The 23,018-nt window shown below is 47.1% G+C and overlaps 1 protein-coding gene across 2 annotated transcripts in view; it reads left to right on the forward strand.

Annotated features, from left to right (window-relative positions):
• The first annotated feature begins 8,786 nt into the window (after positions 1 to 8,786).
• Positions 8,787 to 23,018, forward strand: part of SPSB4 (splA/ryanodine receptor domain and SOCS box containing 4) — an 88,389-nt gene continuing 74,157 nt past the window's right edge. Inside the window, exon 1 of one of the 2 annotated variants that reach the window (XM_015132000.3) lies at positions 8,787 to 9,566. The gene's annotated coding sequence lies outside the window, so the exon portion shown is untranslated. The remainder of the gene's footprint in view (positions 9,567 to 23,018) is intronic. The other variant, XM_015132001.3, reaches the window with a different exon arrangement.

Below are 23,018 nucleotides of genomic sequence, written 5' to 3' on the forward strand. Positions count from 1 at the left end.
CTGGGGGTTTGGGGGAGATCCAGAGAGAGACCCAAATTAACAATATCAGAAATGAGAGAAGTGACATCATTATAGATTATGCGGGTATTTAAAAGATTAGAAAGAAATAGGATGCACAACTTAATGTCAATATATCCTATAATTAGATGAAATGGACAGATTTCTTGAAAGGTGTTAACCACTATAATTCACTAAAAAAGAGATAACCTGAAGAGCTCTGTATCTATTAAAGATATTGAATTTCCACTTAAAAACCTCTCCACAAAGAAAACTCCAAGGCCCTATTACCTCACTGGTAAATTCTATGACACACTTAAGGACTAAATAACTCCAATTCTATACAAATTGTTTCAGAAAATAGAAGAAAAAACAACACATCTTAACTAATTAAGGTCAGTATTAGTTTGTTGCCATAGCCAGACAAAGATGTCACAAGAAAAGACAAACACAGACCAATATCCCTCATGAGCACAGACGCAAATTGAATCCAACAATATATTAAAAAGACAAATACGTTATGACTAAGTGGGATTTAGTTCAGGATTGCAAAGCTAGTTTCGCATTCAAAATTCAATTAATGCAATTTTCTGTATGAAGAGACTCAAACTGAAAGGAAATTGGGAAACTCACAGAGTGGACGGGGAAGGATGGAAAACCAGATCCAGAAAACAAATAAACAAACAAACAAAAACAGACAGGAACAACAACGACAAATTCTAGGCAGCAGAACCACCACGGAGGAAATCTCGCCTCAAACCCAATCTCGTGAGGCCCACTACTGCCACTCCCAGCACTGATCACTGGATATAGAGGTGACCACCAAAGCTAACATTGCCCATGGGCTCTTCTGCCAACCCTGCCCCCAACAGAAAAAATTCTCCATCCTTGCTTTTTTGAATGGCTGGTCCCAGCTTCAAAAACCTAAGAGGGAGGTTTTGATTGGCCGAACCGTCAGGAAGGCGGAATAGTAAGGAACCAACAAGGGGTCTTAGTTGCTAACAACAGAATTCACTCTAACTACTACATTCAGATAGGGACTTAGTTTAAAAGATTGACTAGCTCACAGAATCATTGTGATTGTTGAAACGTAGGTTCTGAACGGAGTTTTCAGGAACATACCTGTCATTACGCTGCAGAACTGACGCGGTAAGGGAGCTTCTGCCATAGCCAAGAGTAGGAAATTGCTACTCCTACCACTGACTCCAAACAAGAGTTGCATCTTCCTCACAGCAGCCAGAATGAATGCTCTAGCCCTAGAGAGTTTCTTCAAGTAGTTCACTTCTGAGTCAGATCAGTGTGTCCGTTCGCAGAATCTAGATGACATCTGCATAGATTACTAGAAAGGAGTCTTGATCCAGATTCCAAGAGAGGGTTCTTGGATCTTGGGCAAGAAAAAATTTGGGGCAAGTATAGTGAAAGCAAGTTTATTAGAGAAGTAAAGAAACAAAAGAATGACTACTTCATAGGCAGACCAGCCTTGAGGACTGCTGGTTGACTTTTTTTTTTTTTTTTTTTTTTTGAGATGGAGTCTCGCTCTGTAGCCCAGGCTGGAGTGCAGTGGTGCCATCTCGGCTCTCTGCAAGCTCCGCCTCTCAGGATCATGCCATTCTCCTGCCTCAGCCTCCCAAGTAGCTGGGACTACAGGCGCCCGCCATCACGTCCGGCTAATGTTTTGTAGTTTTAGTAGAGACGGGGTTTCACCGTGTTAGCCAGGATGGTCTCGATCTCCTGACCTCGTGATGCGCCCATCTCAACACCCCAAAGTGCAAGAATTACAGGCGTGAGCCGCTGTGCCCGGCCTGGTTGACTATTTTTATGGCTGTTTCTTGATCATATGCTAAACAAGGAGTGGATTATTCATGAGTTTTCTGGAAAAGGGGTGGGGATTTCCTGGAACTGTGGGTTCCTCTCTCTTTCTTAGACCATATAGGGTAACTTCTGGACATTGCCATGGCATTTGTAAACTGTCATGGCACTGGTGGGAGTGACTTTTAGTATGCTAATGCATTATAATCAGTGTATAATGATCAGCGAGGATGACTGGAGGTCACTTTCATCACCATCTTAGATTTGGTGGGTTTTGGCCAGTGTCTTTAGTGCATCCTGTTTTGTTTGTTTGTTTGAGACGGAGTCTCACTCTGTCGCCCAGGCTGGAGTGCAGTGGCGCAATCTCGGCTCACCGCAAGCTCCACCTCCCGGATTCACGCCGTTCTCCTGCCTCAGCCTCCTGCAAAGTTGGGACTACAGGCGCCCGCCACCACGCCCGGCTAATTTTTCGTATTTTTAGTAGAGACGGGGTTTCACCGTGTTAGCCAGGATGGTTTCCATCTCTTGACTTCGTGATCCGCCCACCTCCGCCTCCCAAAGTGCTGGGATTACAGGAGTGAGCCACCGCGACCGGCCTGCTGCATCCTGTTTTATCAACAGGGTCTTTGTGACCTGTATCTTGTGCCAACCTTCTATCTCATCCTAGTCTGAAAATGCCTAAGCTCCTGGAAATGCAGCCCCACAAGTCTCATTCTCATTTTACCCAGCCCCTATCCAAGATGGAGTTGCTCTGGTTCAAACGCCTCTGACACATCCGGTGCAAGGGAGGCTAGGAAATGAAAGACTTTTGTTTATTTGATTTTACCAAAAACAAATTGTGAAGAGGGTTTTCAAAAGATTGTGAGCATCATGTCATGACTGAATGCTGGGCTTTTTGGACATTACTGCGAAGTGACTCTGCTTCCTACTTAGAGTAATGTGGCAGGGAATTTCCCAGCTTAGGCAGGGGAGTTCAGCTGCTCAAGGTCCAAAAAGTAACAAATGCCAATAGAGGAAAGTACTTTTATTAGTTCCATTTTACAAATTGGAAACAGAAATTTCCTAGACATTTAGCAACTTGTGTAAGACCACAGCCCAAAGAACAAACATTCGCCAAGCCCTCATATGCATAATCTCCTTTCATCTTCACAATTTTATGTGGTAGGTGTTATTGACCCCATTTCATGTAAGAGAAAAATGAGGATTATAGAAACTAATTAAAAGCTAAAGATCCTGTGGTACATGCAACCCTGCCATAATCTGCCACGCCCACCCCAACGCTTCCTTCCAGGGTACCAAGTCATTTTATAGCAGAACTCTCCAGGTCTCCGTGCGTGTGTGTGTATGTCCTTAATATCTTGTCCTACACAAAATTCAGTGATCACTGGATATATTTGGGTATCTGTCACTGAGCCTCACCTGTCTTCTTTCCTACTACAGACTAACTCATGTCTTTTCCAGAGTTCTCCTGGGAGGCTGAGACTTCTGGGCCCCAGTAGGTCTAATTATCTAAGAAGTAAAGGGAAATGGGGCAGGGAATGGAATGGCCTGGAATCAGAAGCTCTGTCAGTATGCAAATAACTTACTTGCATGCAAATAATTCCAAGGAAATGGAGCTGGGTATCCCTTGTGCAAACATTTTTGTCTCCTGTGAATGATGTAAATTACTTTTGGTACATACAACCCTCCTTGTTTTGTGGCTAGATTGAAAAAGTTTTAGCCCTTCATTTGAATAGGCTGACCCATGCTAGACAGTGATGAAGAGGACAACAAGACACAATGATTCCACTCCTACGAATAGACCCAAGAAAACAGTAGCACAGATGCACCAGGGAACCTGTTCAGAAATGTTAATAGCAGCACGGTTTATAGTAGCTGCAAAATAAAATCAATCTGAACACCTATGGAAGGAAAATGGAAAAATTAATTGTGTATGTTCACTCAATGAACTATTATAGAGCCATGAAAATGAATGAGATACTGTTACATGTATCAACATGGATGAATCTTGTTAAGTCCAAATGGCAATTCCTAGAAAATGATATATAATACAGTATCTTTTAATAAAGTTCAAAAATCAAGTAAAGCTAAATAAATTCATGTTACATGTATTTTTAAATCCAAGGAAATGATAAACCATAAAAATCAAGATAGTGGCCAGGCGTGGTGGCTCATGCCTGTAATCCCAACACTTTGGGAGGCTGAGGTGGGTGGATCAAGAGGTCAGGAGTTCAAGACCAGCCTGGCCAAAATGGTGAAACCCCATCTCTACTAAAAATACAAAAAATTAGCTGGGCATGGTGGCGTGTACCTGTAATCCCAGCTATCCGGGAGGCTGAGGCAGATAATTGCTTGAACCTGGGAGGTGGAGGTTGCAGTGAGCTGAGATGGTGCCACTGCACTCCAGTCTGGGCGACAGAGCAGGACTCCATAAAAAATAATAATAATAATAATGATAGTGTTTTTTGTTTTTCTGGTTTTTTTGAGATGGAGTCTCCCTCTGTCGCCCAGGCTGGAGTGCAGTGGTGCAATCTCGGCTCACTGCATGCTCCGCCCCCTGCAGTTCACGCCATTCTCCTGCCTCAGCCTCCTGAGTAGCTGGGACTACAGGTGCCCACCACCACGCCCAGCTAATTTTTTGTATTTTCAGTAGAGACGGGGTTTCACTGTGTTAGCCAGGATGGTCTCCATCTCCTGACCTCGTGATCCTCCCACCTTGGCCTCCCAAAGTGCAGGATAGTGTTTTTGTGTGAAGGGGAGGCAGAAAGATGGGCTAGGAAAGGAGCACACAGGAAGATGTAGGTGTTGGAAATGTTCCAGGTCTTGGGTTCAATAGTGGGTTCATGTGTGTTCATTATGTTATGAACAAATACATAAATTAATAAGTGCCATACTTGGGCTAATGTTGACAATGTGTCATGATCAAGGACTATGATTAATTCAATTTTGATCATTCAATACCTTAAATGGAAGACAGAACTAGAGAGAGAGAAGACAGAACTAGGCAGTTAGCCTTCCTTCCTTTTTTCCTCCCTCCCTTCCTCCCCACCTGCCTGTCTTTCTTTTCTTCTCCTTTACCTTTAATTATTCCACAAACATCTACTGTCTGTTGACTGTATACACTGTGCCAGGCTGAGAACTAGGAACACTGGGATGAATCAGACACAATCCTGCCCCAAAGAGTCACCATGCAATGCGAGAGTCTGACAATTCCTCAAAGGTTTTCAAGGTGCTATGACAAATGTAAAGCAACAAGGTGTGGTAGGGCTTACAGAAGGGGCCCTTAACCCAGCCTGGGCTATTTGGGAAGACTGTGGAGCTTTCTGCTTTGACAAATTAGCAAGAAGAAAATGTGGTTGGGGGTGTAACAGGTATAAAAATGAAAAAGACAGCCTTGCCCTGGAAGAGCTCATATCTTGGGGTGAGGGACAAGAAAGGAGGCCACAACAGTGGGACTTGGGGTTGTGAGAGAGGCAAGCACAGTCTTGAGATGCACATAGGAGGGCACCGTGCTGTGCCTGCGGTGTTAGGAAGGCTTCCTGGAGGAGATAACATGTATATAGGCAGAGAGACAAAGTATGAATTAGTTACCTGGAAAGTCTGTACCAGAAAGAAAGGTAAGCATGTACAATGGCCTGTGGCAGGAAGAAAGAGCATGAAGGGGGCCCCAGTGTGACCTGGCCCAGAGTGCAAACGAGAGGAGGTGAAACTAGATGAGTAGGCAGGGAGCCAGATTCCATGAAAAAGCGTGACCATTATCCTGTGGGCCATGGGGTACCTCTGAAGGGAGTGGCAAGGGTGGTTTTTCCTTTATGAAGAGAGCCCAGCAGTAGAGTAGAGGTGAGGGGGCTGCTTTCGCTGCTGGGGAAAGAGATGGTGATGTTTGGGTTGTAGAGAGGAACAGAATTTGAGAGCTGAGCACCTGATGGGCAATGCCGCATGGCAGACTGGGCTCAAACACGATTGCTCCTGAGGGGTGGGCAGAGGACATTCAGACCTCACACAACACAGTTTTATGTTGCCACAGACCTCCTTGGAGCAAGCTTCAAGCTCCAAAATTTCTCAGAACTGAAAGTTTTTCCTCCAACTTCTATAAAACCAAGGTAAGTACTTTTGCAAGACAGAGAAGGAGTCCAAGATTTCAATAGCTAAAAACTGGGAAGTAGACTGTATACCATGTCTTGTGGGAGAAAGGCAGGAGGAGTGAGGGTCGCAGCTTTGCTTTATCCAAGGGGTTCTGGACTCCTGACTCCAGCAGCTCCCTACTGCACCTTCTGCCCCAGGCATTACTCCGCCTTAGTCCAAGAATCCCACAAATGCTACAGAGCTTGGTCTACTCCTGAGAAGTAGAAGGAAAAAGATTTATTGTGCACCTACTACATGACAAGCTACAACCCACAATTGTACTCTGGAGACATTCTTCTGTTCCTGTTTACAAATGAGAAAGCTAGGACCCAAAGGCTTGGAACTGAGATTTAAGCCCAGAGCTGTCTGACTATGCCGATGCAATACTGCACATTCTTTAGAGCAATACTGTGGCTAGTTTTTCACAGGTATAGTTAGACTCACTCTTGGACAGTTAAGAACATCTTGTATTAGTTATCTACTGCTGAATAACAAATTGCTCCAACATTTAACTGATGAAAACAACAAACATTTATTATCTTACAGTTTCCATGCATCAGAAATCTGAGCACAGGTAGTTGGTTTCGGTGATTCACGATCTCCCATGAAGTTGCAGTCAAGGCATCACACAGGGCTGTAGTTTCCTATGAAGGCTCAGCTGGGGGGGCAGAGATCTGCTCCCAAGTTCACTCGTGTGGTTATCGGCAGGTCTCAGTCACTCACCATAGGGCCTCTCTCCACAGTGCCGCTGCAGGATATGGCAGCTGGGTTCTCCAGGGGGGTGATCCCAAAAGAGAGCAAGAGTGCATGCTCAAAACAGAAGCCACAGTCTTCTTATAACCTAATATTGGAAGGAACATCCCATTACCTCTGCTGTATTCTGTTAGTGAGAAGCAAATCAGTTAAGTCCAGCCCACACTTTAAGGGAAAGGGTTTACACAAGGGAGTACATACCAGGAGTCAGGGATCACTGGGGGCCATGTAGAATCTGCTGATCGCAATCTAAAGAATTTTAGTAACCAGGCTATCCTGGCTTCTCCCCAAATAGCAAGTTGTTTCCCTTGTTATCCAGAGGCTGGAGGATTTGGGGGTCTACAGGGACACAAGAGGGCCCTGTTTTGGACCACTCTTTTGTGCCTGGGGCATCATCTCATTGGGAAAGGCCAGTGTGGTGAACCTAACTGGAGCCCCTAAGGGAGAGGGGAGTTGTTTTCTCAAATTATGGCCACTGCTCCCTCCCTCCCTTGTCCTTGAAGCTACTGTGATGCTTCCCAGCAAACTGTGGAAGCAACAGGCATCCTGCACACACACACCCAGCCTGTTAACCAGATTGGTAGAGAAACCATCAGCATGAACATCTTCTTTAAACTTTCCTTTGCTTCTGAGCTTCTTTCCACAAATTTTCTTTTCTTGCTCCCCAGCCACATCCATAACCCCCACAGTAGCTCACAGCAGAGGTGCTCCAGGAGCTTGTCAATAGGAGGTAGGAAGGAAAGACACCAAGTGTGGATGTAGATTAGCACTGTCACTTAGGGCAGTTCAAATGACATTCACTGTCCTCAGCATCTATCCTGTGCTGGTGCAGGCCATCCAGAGATGTGTGAGGTACCTATACTTGCCCTCCAGGGGGGGCTCACAGTTTTAGGAGGGGCAGACATGCAAACAATGATGAAACGTTAGAATAAGTACAATGCATACATGTCATTACATACTTTTGTCACCTCATCATGGTTATCTTAGTTCATAAAGCATCATCTTATGCTTAGACTATTACAATAGCTGCCAACCTGATTTCCTCCATCCACCCATCCACTTGGCTGCTAAGAGGTCTTTCTGGAATGCAAATCCGACAACATCACTACCCTGGTTAAAGGCCTCCCCAAGTAATGGGGAAGGTCAAGCTCTTGATACAGTCCCCACCCAAGACCCTAGACACCATCCATCCCTACAGCTCCATCATACTCCCTCTGCTCATAGCACAGGCTCTGTGCTGTGATAGGTAGCTCTCCAGGTGACCATGTTGTACCCCTGCCTCCAGGAGCTAATTCATGTAGACACATTTACTAGGAAACATTCCCAGTTGCCTTTTCCAGTCTGACAAATTCGCCCCAGAACCTCTCTCAAAACGTTTCCTTCACAGAGTTGGATTGTCTTTACTTGTTTTCCGTGTCCTTGATGAAATGGGCACTCTGCATCTACTCTTTGCCTCTTACCTGGCACAGAGAGGGATTGGGTCAGCAAATGACTGCGTAATGGACCTGAAGTCAATTCTGGGAGGCAGACGAGAGCCACCAAGACAAGAACTTTCAATTTCCCCAAGGAAGCGCAGATACCAGAAGCTCCCTGGCGGCTTCTGTTTTGGCCACGCCCTTTTCCTCAACGCTCAGTTCAGGCTCCCAAAGACGCAGCCCACCATCAGCGCTGGTAGAGCAAAGAGACCGATTTTCTGCGCCTCGAGTGGGCGGGGAACGCTCCTTGAGCAGGTGCGGTATGAAATTGGACTTTAAGAGATGAGTTGGAGCCTAATCTCAAAAATAAAGTGTGGACATGTGTGTGTCCGAGGAAGGTGGATATTAAACCACCCTCTTTTCCTCCCGGCTGCTATTTCCCACGTGCGTTGAGTAAAGGCACCAAAGCTGCCTAGCGACTGGGTGTCTACTCCCCGTCAGGGGCACCCACCCTGGCGCTCCAGGCGCGCTTGAGTGAATCCGGGAGGACCCACGCGCATGAATGAGTGCGAGAGCTAGAGAGTGAGCGCGCGAGCGGGCGGGTGAGTGAATGGCGACCGCGCCGCCGCCTCGGAACAGGGGCGCGGGCGCGGGCTCCACTTCCCTCTCCCGCCAGCTGGTGGCCTCGAGAAGGTGGCGGCGCCGGCAGCGGCCCGGGCTGGGACGGCTGGGGCGCGGGATGGTGGGGGAAGGGGCGTTCCCGGCGACCGCGCCTTCCGCGGCTATTGGATTAGTGGCCTTCAGGGATGAGCTCAGCCAGATCGGCTTTCAGCTGCAGCCTCCGGGCCGGCCGGGAAGGCGGGGAGCGGGCGGCGGCGGAGGAGGAGGGGGAGGCGGCGGCGGCTGCAGCATCTAGAGCTGGCCGTGGCTGCCGGGGCGCCCCGCGCACAAAGGCGCCCAGCCCCAGGGGAGGGCGATGAACACACCACATCCCGGGCCCGGACCCCAGCTGCTGCTTCCGCTGCGTGCGCTCAGGACGCTGGGGAAGACGCCCGGCGCGCCCGGGGCCGGCGGCCGAGGCGCGGCCCGTGCGCCCTGAGCGCGGGACTCGTCGCCCTCCGGGTCAGGCGCCAAGCTTCCAAGCGGCTAAAGCGCGGGCCTTGGAGCGCCCCCAGGATCGCCTCAGTAAGGCGCTTCCCCACTCCAGGCCCGACCCCCGGCGCCTGAGCTCCAACTTCGCGAAGAACGCTCCTAACTCCAGGCCATCCTGCAGCGCAGAGGGGGCGCTGCTGCCGGGCATCAGCCGTGAGGACGCGCCCCTGGCCGTGGGGAGAGAGCGGGCATTCGCGGGTCGCTCGGGCGCCCCTGAGTGGGCAGCGGCGGCGGCAGCAGACTCCTCTCCCGGGAGTCCAGGACCTGCCAGCGCTGGGGATTCTTCCCGAAGAGGCGCTTGCCCTCTCGTTTATGGTGAGTACTCTCTAGCTCCTGGTGAGGGGCGCGCGGGGGCCGGGAGCCTAGATCCGGCTGCACGGACTTTGTGCGGGTGAGCACTCGACACAGCTGGCGCTCCTGGCGTCCCAGTCCCCGAGAATTCCTCTCTGCAGGTTGTGGCAGTTCGAGAAGGTTGATTTGCGCTCAGCCCTGGGGCGTTTGGGGCCCGGCCCTTGGTATCATGGGTTCTCTAAGCCCTTTGCTTCTCTGCGTAGTGGACAACGCACAAAAAACTGCCACCCGATTCACCCGCTTGGGTTTGGATCCAGGATCCGTCACTCACTGGCTGGGTGACCTTGGACAGGGCGACAAACCTCTGTTTCCTCATCCGTAGGATGGGAATAACTGTGCATGTTTTATAGGGGGTATTGGAAAGATCTATGGGATGGTGCTCGTAGGTAGGCATGTGCCGGGCACACAGGAAGCACTCAATCATATGTTAGCTAGTATTATTATTAGCTTTGCGAGCCCAAGCTTGTTATCCAACTTTCCGGAGCTGCAGCAGTTCCCTCGTCCGTGTAATGGGGACAATAATTCCTGGGGATCTGTTCGTCCGGGGTATTCAGAGAGGTAGAAGTAAAGCACGGGTCACGCAATAAGCACCGGTGGCTGTTGTTACCGTTTATTCCTAACGCTGGGGCAGTAAGGCTGGTCCCCTGACCCGAGAGCGACTCGGGGACCAATTCCTGGCCTTGCTTGAAGACAAACTTGTCTATGCTCGGGAAGGGAGGGGGCTGGGAGCTCAGGAAACCCTGGGCGCGGGGCTCTGGGAAGGAGGTAGGGGGCCAGAGCCTTGAGCGCGGCAGATGTGTCCGCCCTGGTCGCTCTGTAAGTGCCAGGGGCTCCAAGCCAGGAGGGGACGTCGAGCCCCCGACCTCTGACTGGCGGGAGAACCGGGGGAGTGGCTGCTCCCGCCGGCCCCTGGCCAAGCGCAGGCTGCTGCCGATAGGAAGGAGAGGAGGGCACTTCTGTACCGCTGTCGCGAGAAGGTGGAGAGCTCTCAGTTCTGGAGTCAGGCTTGTGTTCGAATCTGTCTTCACCACCAGCTGGTGGTGTGACCTTGGGCAAGTTCTCTAACCTCCCCCAGCTTGGTTTCCTGGTCTGCGCCCCACCCTCCTCCTTGAGGGGTTGGGGGATGAAGATCGGAGTTCACTTATCTCAGACTCTGAGCCCTCTATCCTCCCACCCACTTTCTGCCCCCGCCCCGCCCCCCACCCCCGCAATTTGATGAGCTTAAGTCTGGAAGACGTGAAATGTGTAAAAGCATGATATAAACATCCTTTACCCAAGGGCATATTCCTCTGAGACACATACCCTCTAATTTATTCCACTTTTAAAACATTCTTTAAAAATCGTAATGAAAAGAATTTAAGCCACCTCTGGCAAACCACAAACAAAATTCAACTTACTGGTCATTCTACCCAAGTAGCTCTCCAGTTTGTATTTCTCGTTTATTTTAAAGATACGTTTAATGATATAAAAATAAAATCTGCAGTGAAAAGAAATCACCAGAAACAGTCAAAAGATATATGACAAACTGTCACATATGACATATGCCACTCCTATCACAACAGGCTCATCTCTTTAAATATGTAAAAGATTCCTGAGGCCAACAAACAAAAGATCAAATGAGCAAAGACACAATTTATATACGCTAAATAAAATAGAAATGATACTGAAACATATGACAAGATGCGTTATCTCAATAAGAAAAATGCAAGTTAAAATTAAAAGATTTTGTTTTTAATGTATCAAATTAGCAAGTAATCATAACCATTTATCAGAAGCATCTTTAAAAAATGTTGATCACATTTCTCCCTAGCTCAAGACCTCCTTAAGGCTGCCACAGAGTAAAATCTAGATGATCCCAGGGATCCTCAGGTCTGGTGCTGCCCTCCTCCACCTCTTCATCACCATTTTCCTCTCCCCCGCCACCCACTCTCCTAGCCTTCTTGGTTCTACTCCAACACTCCAAAGGCTCATTCACTTGCTGTTCCCCCTGCCTAGAATATTTTTCCTCCTAGTTTTTCATACAACTGAAACTTCCTCATCATTTATATAGACCTGTCCTTGGAAGGGCTTCATTTCTATCCCAGAAAGTGGCCAAGCAGCAGTGGCCAGTGCAGAATTCCTTGCCCTTTTGGGGAAAGACCTAGTACAACTCACCATATGGGAGTTACTTGATTTCCCCTGAGCTGCCCAACCTGTTGTCACACATCCATGCTCTCAAAAAGTTTTTTCTCTGTTGATACAGGAGTGAAGGGTCTCGGGCATGAAAATCAGGGGGTGCCAGGCCCTAGACCGAGGTCACCAGAAGTCTCTGCCTATATATGTACTATATAAGAACATAGTACGTACTCCTGATTTATGTGAACATGACCATCTGTGGCAAGAAAAGATCAACTATAAAAAATTTAAAATCCAGCAACACATTTTTAATCAAACATGGCTCCTCCATAAGCCAACTAATTTATTTGCTGCTGATCAGTTCAAGAAATAGGGATTTGTTTTGAGGCTATAGGAAAAACAGTTGTGGGTAGCGTGTCCTTTGGGAAAGACAGTGGTATACCTCAAACCAGTTATCATGAACTTTGTGGAACTTGAGAAGAACTTTCCTAAGCAGTGCTGATTGCGTGTGATTTTTGCTTTACACATTGAGTTCAGAACTTACTCCATTTAAAACGTATACACCTGGTGGCTCATGCCTGTAATCCCAGCACTTTGGGAGGCCAAGGCGGGCGGATCTCAAGGTCAGGAGATCGAGACCATCCTGGCTAACATGGTGAAACCCCATCTCTACTAAAAATACAAAAAATTAGCCAGGCCTGGCGGTGTGCGCCTGTAGTCCCAGCTGCTGGGGAGGCTGAGGCAGGAGGCAGGAGAATGGTGTGAACCCGGGAAGTAGAGCTTGCAGAGAGCCGAGATCACACCACAGCACTCCAGCCTGGGTGACAGAGTGAGACTCCATCTCAAAAAAAAAAAAAAGGCAAACCATGCTGGAGGTGTAGAGTGGCTAGTCCTTCTTCAGTCTGACAAGCACTTCTTAATGTAACCAGAGGTAACAGGTACAAGGCTGTGTATGAGTATTGGAGATAAAGGCTGGTTGGGTGCTGGCTCCACCAAGAAATGCAGATGTGGTGCAAGAGATAGCGGCAGGAATCAACAGCTAAGATGAAGACAAAGTGGGATGGAGGGCAGAGGGTGCAGTGGGACATAGGGAATAGGACATAATGGGGCAGAGGGAAGAGGATGCAGTGGGCTGGGGGGCTGCCATGGAGGGGTGTCTTGTTCTGCTTCTGCTAGAAGGGGCGGGGGAGTGAGAGAATGTCAGCCAGGTCAGAGAAGATGGGAAGGGTCCCAGGATGTGCTGACGAGGAGAGTCTGGCATGATGGGTCTGAGGTGGGCAGTGATGACAGAGAGTGTGGGAGAAATAAGAGCAGCCTGGAGGGCCTCTGGGTTCCAAGCAAAAAGGTGCAGCTTCTCTCCGAAGAAACCACCTGGAGGGTTGAATGAAGAGATTGGTGGGTGTCTTGGTCAAATTTACCCGTTGGCAGCATGGAGAGGGGGCTGGCGGGCAAACACTGGAGTCAGGGAAACCCGCTAAGAGACCAGTGAAGTAATCCAGGCAAGGTCTGAACTAGGGGAAAGGTGAGAGGGTTGGGTAGTGGGAACTGAGAGACGGGATCCATGGAAGGAACAGTGACATGGAGAGGAACCTGGTATGTGAGAGAGGGAAGAGGCCAGGCTCAGCCCAGGACCTACAGATTCCGAGGTGCCCATGGACCACAGATGTCCCACAGGGCTGAGAGTGTGGGTGTGTCCATGGTAGGAGGCTTACGATGGAAAGAGGTCAGCTGGCCTTACAAGGTCATTTGAAAGAACACCCAGGCAGGGCTGGCCAGTGGCTTCTAGTAGGTGGGTCTTGTGCTGAGGAGAGTGAAGGCAGCACTGGAGACCCGGCTTGAGAGTGTCTGCAGGGCGCTGGAGATGCAGGTCATAAGAGAAGATGCATGGAGAGAGAGAGTGAGAAGCAGAAACTGAAGTTGAAGCTATGGACTTGGGGGTGCCCCATTGATGGGGTAGGCAGGAAGACCCTGGAGCCAGGAGGACACAGGAAAGCTGCTGTGGTAAGCTCTACACTTCAGTGTGCTCATATGTGTGGTGGGAGATGCTGGAGCAGTGCCAAAGTCATCCATCTGAGCTTTAAACTTGTGAAATGTCATGTGCGGTGAACTGGAGCTCTGCTTTCTCCAGAAGCGAGTGGGCCTGGGCCCGGTTTGCTGGCCACAGACATTGCACCTGTTGTCTACCTTTAGGAGATATCCACCTGTTATCTGCATTCTATGAAATGCGCAAGTTGTACAGATTCCTGGGGCTGGAGCAGCTCCCTCCCCGATCCTGCTCCCTTTCTCCTCTCTTCCTCTCATGCTCTCTACTTTCCTCCTTAGTATCTCAAAAATGCCCCGAGAGATACTGTAGGCTTAACAGAGGGATCTTCAGAAATCCCAGCAGGTCCCTGTTATGACCTAGCTCAAGCCAGAGGCATGAATAGTTCTGCTTTTCTTTTAGGCATTCTGTTTCCAGACAAGAGTGATACCAAGTGGGGAAAGTTCATCTTGGGAGGTAAATGAGGGGTTGGACGCAAACCTTATCATGTTTTCATCATCGTTTTCCCCAGAGGGCTTCATTAAATGGCACCCTCCCCATCTTCTCCCTTCATGCTTTGACCCAGCCCAGACATGCTGGGCCTCAGGGAGGCCAGCTGCCCTGCAAACAACCTCCAAATGTGCCTGGGGCAGGCCTCTGGGCACAGGGGCAGCTGCAGTGACCAGGCTGGCCGGAACTGCACGTGGCCTCGCTGGCTCAGTGGTACGTCTCTTTCAAATGACCTTGCAGAGCTTGCTGCCCTGGTCACAGCCTAGCAAACCTCCTTCATCCCATCCGCTGCTCTCCTTGCTGGCTGACAGCCCAGCTTGCACCTTGGGGGCCCCTGGCTCAGTCACGCGTGGGAGGATTCCCATGGAAACCCCAGGAGAAGGAGAGGCTCGGGGAAACCTCATTGATTCTCACTACAGGAAGACAGGCGTGAGATGATTCCACCTGGAACTGGACAGATGGCTCTCTTTGTGAGCTCTTGGGGAAGAAAGGGCTTGCCCAGCCAGTTGTAGCCTGAGCTCCATGTGTGTATAGCAGGGAAAAGCTAATGAACACCTATGAACAGAACCTTGGGGGTTCTTTAGTTCATTCATTGTTGGTGGGTTCATTCTGAATGAGCATCTTTAATAAAACAGCCTCCCTACTTAATATTTGCACGAGAAAAATCTTAAAAACATTCCAGTTAAACTAAGGTCAGGCACCTATCATTGGTACCTTTGCACAGAGCTAAAAATTGAAAAATAAAGACAGGAAATAAATAGTCTGAGCTCATAGTGCTCTGCATTCCCAGTTCATTCTTACATGTTGGTTCTTTCTAAGGCAGTGTATTGCTTTTCTTCATTTGTTCATCCTTGTGCATTCCATAGACATTCACCCACCACTTTCTCTAAGCCAGGCCCATGGGGACTCTGATGAGAGAGACCCGGCCCCTGCTCCCCAGTCGCCCCAGTCCGATGGGAGGGAGGCAGCCAAACAGACATCATGTCCCCTTGTGATAAGTGCTGTGGTGGGCACAAGTATAAGGACTGTGAGAGCACAGGGGGCTGGGGAGCTCCCCAGAGTCACTAATATCTAATATCCTGAAAGCCTCAGAGAACCTGTGGAGGATTTTGAGCAGGAGCGTGATTAGATCAACTTTGTACTTTTACAAGTGCTGTAGTATATATTTGAAAGGTATGTGCAGTCTATAAAGGAATTCCAGTGGTATCTAAGTGGATTTCTTTTTACAGTCTTTGTCATTATTCAGATCTGTGGCGGAGTCTGACCCCTTCGGTGTAGGCTGTCTCCCTAAGGGAAAGTGGTTGAGTCTTATGCTTTTCAGCAGCCTGAGATCCCCAGACCAGCATCATTACTGCTGGCTAGATGAAAGAAGGAGACTTGCCCCCACCTCTGGCTCCGGCAAGTCCAAAGCCAGAGGCCACATAGAGAGAAGGGCATTTCACGCAGTCACTACCAATCCCCACAGCAGTCATGTCTTCTTGCAGACCTCGTGCCTGTTGAACTCAGCCAGACAGGCCTCTGTGGCTGTGATTTTGGGTCCCAGGCCTCTGAAGACTGTGCATCATATTTTTCAAACTAATGAGGTTCCTTAAACAGTGTGGCATTGCCACTTCGTGTCTCCTCATTCCCCTGTCGGGTAGGAACATCTGCTAGGGTCCTGGGAATGGCAATTAGCAAATTAGAGTTTTTGTTTTCTTGATCAGCCGTGATTGAAGCCCCAGAGCAGATCCTTTCGGATAATGTCATTAAGCATCCCCATCCAAGCATGATGTAGGAAATTAAGTTTGGTTTTGGGGGAAAGTGACGGAGGCACCCTTTGGCATTCTTCAGGATGCTGGCTGCTTACGGGGTTGAGAGATGATGGTATTCCTATCAGGAAGGTGGATTCTATTGTATGTCCCATGTGCCTGGCCCAGTGCTGTGTGCTGTGGTGGAGAAGAGGAGAGGAGAAATGTGCTAAGTGGCCACTCCCTCTGGCTGGAGAGAGAAGGCAGGGATGAGCCTGAGTTGGCCACTGCTATGCCCCTCGCTCTCAGCTGCACAGTGCCTGGCACTGTGTTCACTAAGCATTTTTTGAACAAATAAATGAGGGTTGGAAGCAGGGAAGGATGCAAAGCAGTAGCTAATAAAGGAGCAGACTGGATATAGCCAAGAGTCAGCTGCTCAGGAGTGGGAGTCCAACTGTGATAGTGGCATTACTGGGCTTCATGTCCCCATATCCTGACTTTAGCCCTGGCACTTTCTCTGCTTCATCCTCTGAAAAAGAACAGAGCATGAGCCCTCCCTGAAGCCCAGCACAACCTCTCCACAGTCCCTCTGTGTGCTCTGCCCCATGTTCAAAGTACCAGGCTTGTGTCTTGCATGGAGGGAGTGGGGCAGTGGCTGGGAGCACAGAAGTGCTGGTGAAAGCTTCCTGCCATCAGAGGAATGCCCTCAAGGTAGAGAAAAGCAGATCAGTAAGGCCTGAAAGATGTCCCCCCTGACTGATGCAAGGGTGGACAGAGGTACAGGGCAGGCCCCTGGAGGCCTACTGGATCCGGGCAGGCTTCCTAGAGGAGGTGGAACTCACTCTCATGGACTAATTATCTCTCGAAGACTCTACCTCCAAATACTGTCACACTGGGGCTTTGTGTTAGGCCATTTTTGCATCGCTATAAAGAAATACCTAAGACTGAGCAATTTATATCGAAAAGAAGTTTAGTTGGCTCAGGGTTCTGCAGGCTTTACAGGAAGCATGGTGCTGGCGTCTGCCTGGCTCCTAGAGAGGCCTCAGGAAGCTTACAATCATGGCAGAAGGTGAAGGGGGAGAAGTCATGTCACATGGTGAAAACAGGAGCAAGAGGCGAGGGTGGGGAGGTGTCACGCACTTTTAAATGAGCAGATCTCTCTCCAGAACTCAGTCACTATCCCTAAGACAGCACCAAGCCTTGACAGACTCGCCCCCATGACCCAGACAGCTCCCACCAGGCCTCACCTCCAGCACTGGGGATTACAACTCAACATGAGATTTGGGCAGGGACAAATATCCAACCTATATCAGGCTTCAACATGTGAATTTGGGGAGGACACAATCAGTTCATAGCAAGGCACATTCAAGTGGTGAGATGGCAATGTTGGAGGACGTCCACAATTTAAAAGAGCACTCACCACTTACTGGAAGCCCTGTGATGTGCCAGACTTTACAGATGTCTGCTCTGATACTTGCCAAGGCAGGCAAGGTTAGCACATAGTTAGCAGTACTCAACTAGTCTCAGAGAGGTTAAGGCCTGGCCTAGGGCCCAACAGACAGGTGCGGATTCACATCCAGGTCTGTCCTTCATTAGATTGCCCAGCTGCTAGTTTCCCTTAACGGCTTGCCATTCATGGACGTGAGCACTCTGCGGTGTGCCCTGTACTGGGGGAGCAGCAAAGGGGCTGTCTATTTACATGCCCACCTTGTCACACCACAGTGTGAGCACCCTTCAGGATCTCTGCCTGCCTCTGGTAGAGACAGAGACTTTGAGACTATGATTGCAAAGGAGAGCACTGTGCTCTCAGTGACCCAGTATGGGCCAAGCCAAGTACTAGTAAGAGGTCTCCCCTGGGGCTGCTGTTTGGCTGTTGCTTTCAAACACGTGTAAGTGTCTTTTCAACAACAGCAACTCCAAAGTTGGCATGGTTGTGTGCAAAGATAAAGCAGTTTTCCTTAGAAATGTTCTGTGTGGGCCACACAGAGCTGGTTATAGTCATTGCGGTGGAGAAGGCATTATTCTAAACAACATGGAGGAAGCCATAAGAGCACAGGCTTGTCATATGGTGACTCTGGGATTGATCCCAGTCCTGCCACTTCCTGGCTGTGTGTCCCCAGGTTATGCAAGTTATGCAACCTCTCTGAGCCCCGGCTGCTATTAGAAACAGTGCTGCGTATGTATGCATGTGCTGTGTACATAGGTAGTTTTGTGCATTTGAGAACACATCTGAATACATGCTGGAAGTAGAGTTGCTAGGTCAAAGGGTTTGCACATTTGCAATTCTGAAAGACGGTGTTAATTTGCCATTTGCTGAGGCTAAACCAGTTTATATCCATTTTAGCAATGTATGAGTCTGTCTTTTGTTCCACACATTCTCCAAGCATGCGTTATCCATTTTTTTGACCTTTGATAATCTGATAGACAAAAATGGCATTTCAATGGAGTTCTAACTCATTTCTTTTTCAGTATACATTGAGTATCTTTTCAAAGAAACCATTTGTTTCTGTGTAAACTGTTGATATCTTTTCACATTTTGTACTTGTATTCATTTGTAGGAGTGTGTCATATATTTGTTGGTGTGTTGCAAATTTTTTCCTATGTTAAAACAACAAACAAGTCTAACTTCTTTTACAAGTGCTTTTAGCTACACCGTTTTGTTATTTCCCATATTCATTTCTTATTTTACAGATTTCTGTCTTCTCCCCCATTAAATGATTAAATGGTTTATGTTTTATGTGTTTTTAAAAATTTAGTTACTTAAGTCATGCATTTAAAGTATATTTAGTAATATGTTAAAATGCTAATTACATCATTTTTAGGTGTAATAATCTAAATAAAGGTCCATTATACCAATTTTTAAAAATAAAATTTACTATAATTTGTAGACAACAACAAAATAAAAGAGAATAAAGCGAAATTCCTCCAAAAGCTGACAATGTTTATATCTGGTTAATGAGTAGGAGAAAGAGGTGAATTCTAGTTTTTGCCCTTTTTTTGTATTCCCTAAAATTTAGACATTTATGTAAGCTTTTCTAATTAATGGGCTTTATTTCTTCAGAATAGTTTTAGATTTAAAGAAAAACTAAACAGATAGTACAGAGAGTTCCCATATGGTCACGCCATTTACCACCCTAGTTTCCCCAATTATTAGCATCTTACATTAGTATTGTATATTTTTCACAACTAATGAACCAGTATTAATAATTATTAACTTCTTTTAATAATTAATATTATAGTTAAGTTATTAGTATTATTAACATATTTTTTCAGATTTCCTTTTTTCCTCAGATTTCAGTTTTTGCCTAATATCCTTTTTCTTTTCTTTCTTTTTCTTTTTTTTTTTTTTTTGAGATGGAGTCTCCCTCTGTTGTCCAGGCTGGAGCACAGTGGCACAATCTTGGCTCACTGCAACCTCCACCTCCAGGGTTAAAGTAGTCCTCCCGCCTCAGCCTCCCAAGTAGCTGGGATTACAGGCGTGTGCCACCACACCTGGCTATTTTTTTTTTTTTGTATTTTTAGTAGAGATGGGGTTTCACCATGTTGGGCCTGGCTGGTCTTGAACTCTTGACCTCAGATGATCCACCTGCCTTGGCCTCCCAAAGTGCTGGGATTCCAGGTGTGAGCCACCAATCCTGGCTCCTAATATCCTTCTTCTGTTCCAGATCCCATCTGGGATACCACATTACGTGGAATTGTTAGGTATCCTTAGGGCCGTCTTCACTATGATGATTTCTCAGACTTTGGTTCTGATGACCTTGCTGATTAGGTCAGGTATTTTGTGGGATGGCCTCCAAATGGAATTTGTCCTTTGTTTTTCTCATGATTAGAGTGAGGTTATGAGTTTTGGGGAAGATGCCCATAGAGGTAAAGTGCTATTTCATTATATCGTATCAAGGGTACATACTATCAACATGATAGATTAATATAATAGTAATATAATAATATAATATGATACATTACATGATTAGCTTTAATAGTTTATATGTTTTATTGGTTTGGTTTTTTGTGGTAGAACCAGCTCTTGAGTTTTTGCTTAGTTCTGTTATTTCCCTATTTTATTATGCTCCATTCATTTTTAAAAATTTAATATCATAAATATACCAGCCATGATTTCCTCTGAGAACGGCTGTAGAGGCATCCCGCAGGCTCTAGTATATGGAATGCTTTTTGTTATTGTTGTATTCCAGATATTCTGCAATTTCTGTATGGATTTCCTTTTTGATCTGAGTCGGAGTCAAGTTGTTTAAAGAATTTTTTAAAATGCCCAAGTGATAGGATTTTGTGATCTATAATTTTATGATTAATTTCTAGTTTTCCTTCTGTGTTATCAGATACTGTATTATTTTTGCTTTTTTGGAAGTTTCATTTGTGACCTAATATACGAGAAAATTTTTTTGACGGTTCCATGAACACTTGAAAAGAACATGCATTCTTTGTTTTCAAGGTATAGAATTTGATGAATACACTAATTAGATCTGTCTTATTAATTATGTAATTTGGTTTTTCTATGTCTTTACTTAATTTTGGTCCATTGGTCCATCATGAGCTAGAAGAGGGAAATTAAAATTATATGCCTCTGATGTGTATCTGTCTAAGGTCCCTCCTTATATTTCCTCTTGCTTTTGCTCTGAATTTTGGGGCTATTTGGTGAGTTCAGTCTTCAACTGTGGATCTTATTCTTTATTATTATTAAGTGTTCTTGTCTCACTTAAAGCCTTTTGTCCTGAAATCAACTTTAGTTGCCTAATATTAAGATTACAGTGCCTGCTTAGTTTGAGTTCACACTTCCCTGTTATGTGTTTGCCTTTCCTTTATTTTCAAAATTGTTAAATCACTTTGCTTTGGGGAATGTCTCTCATATGTAGCATATGGTTGGGGGTTTTGTGTTGTTCCCCAGTCTTAGAATCTTTTTTTAGCAGTTTACTACAGCCATTTAATGACATGGTTAATATTTTGGTCTTAGTTTTACTATCATATTTCATGCTTTCATGCCTCTCTTGCTTTCAAACAAAATCTTTCAGTACATGGTCTGTTTTATTTTGTATTGTGTTCAAGGTTTGTATTTGCAAGATGTGTATTTTTATTTTTAGTTCTGGAGATTACCTTTATAACTAGGGAAAATGGATTTAATCTTTTGTTGAGCCCATGCTAGTTGTCTCCCTTCTGAAATAATCAATTATAAAATTAGTTTACAACTTTGGTTCCCATTTTTATCTGCTTTGTGACAGCTTTTTTTCAGGTGAGTTTGCTTGGTTTGCCGTGTTTTGTCCTTTTCGTTTATTCCTTTCTTTCTTCTATAGCATCTTTGACTATATCCTGTGCTGGTTCCTCTTTGAAAGAGGTGAACCTTCTTGGATCAGCATTTTGCAGGAGACGCATGTGGAGGAGGTACCAGGAAGAGGGTAGGATTGCTCCCTGGTTCCCAGGAACTTTGTTCACAGGGTTGTCTTAGTGATTTCCTTTAGTCTTTGCTTCTACTCAGTCAGCAGAGTTCCGCAGCTGTGGGCTTTTCCCAATTCAGAGCCCTGCTCTCACTCTGCCTCACCAACACACTGCTTCCTGTGAAAATGGCGGGTCTGTGGTTTCCTCTGTTGGCCCTGCCCTCCTCTTCCTCCAAGGCGTAGAAGGCAGCTCCCACTACCAGACCACATGCCCTGTTCCCATTGTTTCTGATAAGGGATCATTAGTTTTTTCCTTCAGGGAATGCCAGCTCCTGGTGGCTGTGCCAGCTTTGTCTGAGATCTGCCACCACAGGTGTCTTCTCTAGGTGTTTTCTCACAGTATTTTTTATCTTCACTGCTTTTGGCAGCCCTTGCCTGTTTTTGGCAGCCTTTCCTTATAAGTTGTGGTTCAGGTTACAAATGTGTTCTAGTTTGCTGAAGAAGGAGTTTGCATTTCTTTTTTTCTCCTTGATTTTGGGTGATTTCAGATATGAAAAGGAGTAACTTTATTCTGCTATCTTAAAACTGTCTAGTGTTGCAAATTGTTATGTGTTCTGGTATTCCCTCAGATTGAACATTAGCCAGAGCTCTCGGAATAGGGTCAACATCTGCTGAAGCTGGGATCTGACAATAGAAACGAAAGAATATGAGAGTTAAGAATAAAATGGAATGGTGAAGAACCCACAGGATACTCGTCTGTGCTGTGTGGCAGCAGACTTCTTTCCTTCCCTACCTGGACTTTGGCTAGGGGTGCACCACTGTCTGGGTGGGAGGTTGAGGTCGGGGAAGGCAGGGCATGAAAAACACCCATCCATCTCCTCATCTGACTCAGGAGAAGTTGTTCTGGGCCCAGCAGCTCTCAGGCCAGGGAGGGGAGGGCACATGCCTCTGCTCTGGACAGGGCTTGGCTCTCCATCTCTCCCCATACCCAGGGCCCGTCCAAGTAGTCCAAGCTCCTTAGGTTCTGGCTGGTTTCCTGGTAATGGTGGCCAATTCCTTTTCCATGAAAACCAGGATCCTGCCTCAGGGAAGGCAATCTGGGGTCAATGCTGTTAATGGTGTTTACATGGCTGAAGAAAGAGCTCACCCATCCAAAGGGAGGGGATCCACATGGGATGCCCAGAAAACAGAGCCAGAGAGGAAAACCTGTTGGCCGAGTTCCAGGACCCTTTATATTATGGTCTCTTAAGTTCCCCCATCACCAGAGGGAGGTGTTTTATCCTCATTTTACTGGCAAGGTATCTGGAGTATCCAAGAGGCTAGGAGGCTTTCCTGTGGACCCACAGTAAGAGATGGAGAGAGGGATTTGGATGCAGTTCTGTCTGGCTACAGAGCCTGGACACCGGCTCCCTTATCCTTCCTCCTCACCTCTATTTACCTCCATTCACCTGCCCATGGAGCCCTCACTCCATCTTCCCACACTGCCTGATGTCCATGTCCCTGGTGACCCTGCTGCACCCTTGTTCTGTGTCTTCCCTCTCAAGCCTGGCTACATTTTAGGAGGTTATTTAGGCTCCCCAGGACTCCAGGGTTGGGAACCAATGGGCCACACCCTACAGCCCTGTGTCTTGAGCAGCTGTGTGCCCCCGCAGCCTTGGCA

This window comes from Macaca mulatta, chromosome 2 (genome assembly GCF_049350105.2).
Source record: "Macaca mulatta isolate MMU2019108-1 chromosome 2, T2T-MMU8v2.0, whole genome shotgun sequence".
In the NCBI taxonomy this organism is placed as follows: Eukaryota; Metazoa; Chordata; class Mammalia; order Primates; family Cercopithecidae; genus Macaca; species Macaca mulatta.